The 5,540-nt window shown below is 39.5% G+C and overlaps 1 protein-coding gene across 4 annotated transcripts in view; it reads left to right on the top strand.

The window, feature by feature from the left end:
- The first annotated feature begins 2,155 nt into the window (after positions 1-2,155).
- The window catches only part of mpp7a (MAGUK p55 scaffold protein 7a), a 33,497-nt gene continuing 30,112 nt past the window's right edge, over positions 2,156-5,540 (top strand). For 3 of the 4 annotated variants that reach the window (XM_061758398.1, XM_061758397.1, XM_061758394.1), the window contains exon 1: positions 2,156-2,415. The gene's annotated coding sequence lies outside the window, so the exon portion shown is untranslated. The remainder of the gene's footprint in view (positions 2,416-5,540) is intronic. The other variant, XM_061758399.1, reaches the window with a different exon arrangement.

Genomic DNA, 5,540 nt, shown 5'->3' with positions numbered 1-5,540 from the left:
GCTAGCCGGGTTGCCACATCAGGCGAAATTCACCAGCAGATACATGGGGCGTGAAACTCATTCTGTTCTGGGGGAGGGGGGCTAATAGCCTAGTAAGCTATAAATAATGACAATTCCACATTGTCCCAATTGTTTTGGTGCAAACAATAAGTGCATTTGGGGAAATATTCACATTTATTGATTATTATCCAGTTGCAAGTCGCATGACCAATCTGAAATTTCTTAACAAAAATGAATGTAATTTTAACACTATTATGAATCAGTGTTTGCATGTGAAACTGCAAATTTCAGATCACAGTGGATTGTAGTACCTTCAATAAAATGACTTGTTAAGGTCTATAAATTATTTTAAATTGACATACATTTCCACACTCAGCCGATAGCAGTTCTTGTATGAATTCTGTTACTGCTCGTGCGACCACATCGAGGGTATTACATAGTTTTTAAGGTTTGGGATTTTTTTTTTTCATTACTAGATTCCTGAAATCCCACTTTATGTATTATTTTTTTATTGCCCTCTTTTGCAATTTAATTAATGGATCTAGATATGTTTCAGATGGATTTCCCCAGATTTCAGAGCTTTAGGTCAAATGAGTGATAGTTGCTGAAAACGATAACAACAATTGAGTAAACCTTTTTTTTGTGTTTGTTCTGTACAGTAAACCAATTGATGTTTTTGATACTTAAATATGTAAATAGGCGGCACGGTGGCCGACTGGTTAGATCGTCAGCCTCACAGTTCTGAGGACCCGGGTTCAATCCCTGGCCCCGCCTGTGTGGAGTTTGCATGTTCTCCCCGTGCCTGCGTGGGTTTTCTCCGGGCACTCCGGTTTCCTCCCACATCCCAAAAACATGCATTAATTGGAGACTCTAAATTGCCCGTTGGCATGACTGTGAGTGCGAATGGTTGTTTGTTTCTCTGTGCCCTGCGATTGGCTGGCAACCAGTTCAGGGTGTACCCCGCCTCCTGCCCGATGACAGCTGGGATAGGCTCCAGCACGCCCGCGACCCTGGTGAGGAGAAGCAGCTCAGAAAATGGATGGATGGGAAATATGTAAATATATATCTATAAAATGTTTTCTATTTTTGGCTTCCATCCCCATGTTCCACATGTTGATCCCCAAAACTCATAGACCCCGTTAATTTTTAGTGATATTCAAGCACACTTTTAAATTGACATTTGGCATATTAGATCCAAAATAAGTGAATTTTGCTTTCTTTTATTTAGAGAAAGTTGTTTTGTGTGTGTGAACCATTCATGTTCTACCATTTAACCGAGAAGCATTTACACGTAACAAAAAGACCTAACCTGGCAACCCTACCCGGAAGAGTCTCTCCTCCCCCTTCCAGAAGCTACATGACTCACACACTCGAGTCAAACTCCTATCATAACCTTACAACTCTTCACATGTGAGGTTTGGCCACCTAGACGAGTGTATTGTTAAGTTATTAAAATAATTCCAGAGTGTCAATTTATAGGCATGAGCTATAATTACACGTTTTGATGTTCAGCAGTGACTTGTTGTGCACTGCCATCTGGTGGTCAATATTTGCCATTGCTCCAAGAGTTCCATGGATATCGCTAATCATTCCACTTTACTAAGCCAGTTATGACATAGTTACATATTAATTAATTATGGAAAAGGTTGAAGGATTATATTCAAATGCTTTAGCATATAGAAGACTTCTATTGCTTGTATTTCTGTCTCCACCTTCGTTCTCCCCCCTCACACACACTCGTCTTTTCTTTCCATAGCCTTTAGGGGGAGACATCTAACTGTCTTTACACCGGTTTGAAACTGACACAATATCACATAGCCATATGTATTTAGAGCACGAGTTATGTCAAACATCATGTCAATAATTTGTCATGGGAGCAGGAATTTAATACTTCATTAGCATAGTCATAAAATATTTTTATGAATCAGGCACGAAAACAAAATGTACACCCAAGCGCGATGACATTCAAATTCATGTCAAAGATGCTTGGCTCGGATTGGCTAATAAAAGCACACCAATGAAAATAAAGAATTTAAGTAAACAACCCGCCTGTTAAAGGTACGGGCCAATGAACGAAGAGATGGGGCGGTCCCTGTTGCCAGCGCCTGTACGATACAGACCGCAGATCAGCAAGTTCTTCCCCATTTTGAACACAGACCGTAGTATCTAAATAAACAAACTGCTTCCAAATCAGTAACCGAAATATAATTGTATCCTTGGCGAGTGCCACTGCCAAGACAGAACGTTTTGGAAGGGAATTTTAGCAGATACCCGCGTTGAATGTTGTGGGAAAAAAGAGTTCTGAAGGACCAAAGCACAGGGTTTTTTTAAAGTCGAAACTAAAAACTTCTTATCAAAAGAATGGTTGGAATACAGCATACCGAGGCACCATTCGACTCCGACCTCAAATACAAAGTAAGTAGCAGTATTCTACATTGTATTATGATATATTCCAAAATTTTACTACTTTCCAAAGTCGGTGAGAGAATAAGTTCGCGTTGGTTTTGTTTTTGAAATGCAATCATTTGACAAGGCTGGGATCGTTTTATGTTAAGTACAGACGAAATATAGCTCTTCATGCTTGCCTTCATGCCATCATTTTGTTGATTTCAAGTTGATTGATGAATGCTAAAACATTAGTAAGATTACAAGACGTACTAAAGCATGTATGTGTTTATGTATATCAGTTTTTAATGCGAAATGACCTGTCCTACAGTGTAAGCTATCTGACCAAAACTGCAAACACATTACATTGTAACATAATACTTAGCTCACATACATCTACAATGACCAACTGTAAATTGTGGAAGGGATCTGGACCTTAAAAAAGTAACTGCGCCCAGTAAAGTCAAGTGTAGTGACTGGAGCATGACACGCCAAACCACAAGTGCTGAAAACTCAGCACTTGGTCAGCCTCCCCCACATCCCAACTCAGTCATTTACATACTTTCAGTTCGTATATAATAATTAAACAGGATCCATGTGGGGTTTTGTCTTACACCATTTTTACAATTTTGTCTGATGGTACAATACGGAATAAACCAGCTTTTAGTCCTAACGATAGTGTGTATCTACATAAGAGTTGTCCATAATCCTTTATAAAGACGTAAATTAGTAATTAATAATCATAACAATAAAGTAAATTAGTAGCTCTTATCAGGTCAAAATTTCTTGTAAAATGACATCACACAAACTGAAATGTGGTTGTGGGAAAACAGGACAGCAGTTCAATCACTGAGAAATTGATATCCAAATGTCTGACATTCTTTTGTCATAACCCTTCAGGAAAGAAGTAATCGGCCCAGTTAATTTTGCAGTAGCATCAAGACCATCATCAATTCATGATATCGTACATTTAAAAGCATGGACTGACACCTCCAGCAACCAGGACCAATTTCCATACTTTGGTCCGTGGGCTTGAACTGACCCTTCTCCTGTCTCCAAGCCAAGTCTTTACAGACCGAGCGACTACTCGCTCTATGTTTGTTGTTTTGGATACCTGACAGGAGTGTTGTTGTCTCATTCGTATTAGTGTAGGACACTCGACAGAAGCAGGGGCAGACAAGCTTCGGGAGGAGGTCATATAGTGGCTCAGACGATGGCCAAGGTTTGCCTGATGTTTTGGTTGTCTCTACAGGTGTCTCCTAAGCTCCCTACATTGTTCACATTCCAAAGGTTTTATTCCTGGCTTGGAGGGTCACTAACTTGGCCAAGCAATGTGTGGGAATGTAGAATTCTATGAGCTTTCAGCTTCTGTAGGAATGTAGTCATTCAGGTACAGAAGATTGTAAAGTGGGTTTGTCAGATGTCTTTTTGTCTCTCAATAAGCCATGTTTGCACCAAGCTGTACACTAAGCATTTTATTTCCATTGTAAACAGTTCTAAAATAGCCTGCCTAAACTGCCCCACTTTTCAGTACCCCTTTGCTGTTTTTCTCTCTGGTCACAGTGATATGCTTGATGAGCTGAACACATGGCTGTCTGTTGATTGAATGGTTTGGTACGCCTTTGTTCATAATGGATGAACTGATGCAGCTACAGAATTACAATCCTGCTTACATACATTGTAGTGGAAACGCAAGCCAGATCAGGCTTTACAAATCAATACTGAAAAGTGATTAACCTTGTTGAAACAAGGCTATACTTTGTGTTTTACTTTCAAGAGCATCAGCTTGTCGTTGGCTCACATCATCTGCTGGGTTTCACACATCTGAGATGCCAGACAAATTAAGGTGAACGTGTTTTGATTCCATCTAAATTAGGCAACATATGAAATCTGAATACTGTGCTAATATCCAGTTGCAGCAGCGCAATTCAGTAATACTAGCTGAATAATACAGTATCATATCTCTAGTTCTAACTTGGGCTTGCTCATTGTTTGTTTTTTTTTCATTCTTCCAGGGAAGCCAAAGCAAAACAGATTATCATTATTATTATTATTACGATGATGTAAATGGCTCGAGCAGCATATATAAGAGGGATGTGTTAGAATGATGTTAAACCACACACTGTCCCATTCATCAACATTTCATTAATTAATTCCATCATTCACTATTTCCCTGTGTAAGTGTGTTTCATGTCCGTTCATCCATCCATTCAGATACCCATCCTGCTTAATCACTGTATTACTCCACGGTATCACTAATCCCCGATGCGAGTCCCCAATGAAACTGTGAGCCCACTCCCACTGTGGGACAGAGAGATTCATGTAATGTTCTTGGCGGGGGTCACAGTGAATGAACAACACTGGTTGTGATCCCTTTGCCAGCCCCAAAGAGGTGTAAGGATTTCTCTCAGTACACACTACGCCGCCACTTTGTTTAGCGTGAGCTCACAGAGAATACACAAACATTCTTTTTGTATTATGTTTGCAAATATATCGAGCCTGATGCTGTCAGTATAAGAATGAAAATATGTTGTATCAGTGGGGTATCGGATAGGTAATCAGTCTAGTATCCTCAGGCAAATCAGTTTGGAACAACTTTAATCCAGATTCAAATGTTAACCGCTTGGCTAATAATAAGTATCCCTACTGGGAATAGCTGCAGTCCAATGTGAGCTATGGCACTTTGTTAATTTTTGTCATTGATTTTGTTTTTGGAAGCTTTTGCGAATATATAAAAAAAATACCATGTCAAGTTTATTTGTATAGCCATTAATCTCAAACAAGTCTCAAAGGGCTTCACAGGCCCATAGTTGACAAAGATAAGCGACGTCCCATGATCGAAACCCCCCAACACAGTTTAAAATGAAAGTGACTCAATTTGGACACGAACCTATCTGTATGACACTTTAGCAGCTGTTAAATAAGTTTTTATTGAAGCGGTATAATTTTAACAAGTAGCGGGTTAACTTCACTGATATTTAGTTATCCAGCAAATCACAGCAACCCTGCAGGTCTTGGTGTATTGGGTGAGAATTCTGTGATCGCGCTTGTAAAAGTTTGGGTGTAGTTAAGGGCAAGACTGAACTAAGAATTGATTATTCTTACCTCTTTACCTAAGCCTCTAATTTCATTCAGTAGCGCTGTAAAATGCACAT

Source organism: Phyllopteryx taeniolatus, chromosome 20 (genome assembly GCF_024500385.1).
Source record: "Phyllopteryx taeniolatus isolate TA_2022b chromosome 20, UOR_Ptae_1.2, whole genome shotgun sequence".
In the NCBI taxonomy this organism is placed as follows: domain Eukaryota; kingdom Metazoa; phylum Chordata; class Actinopteri; order Syngnathiformes; family Syngnathidae; genus Phyllopteryx; species Phyllopteryx taeniolatus.
This window is presented reverse-complemented; position numbering and strand designations above follow the sequence as displayed.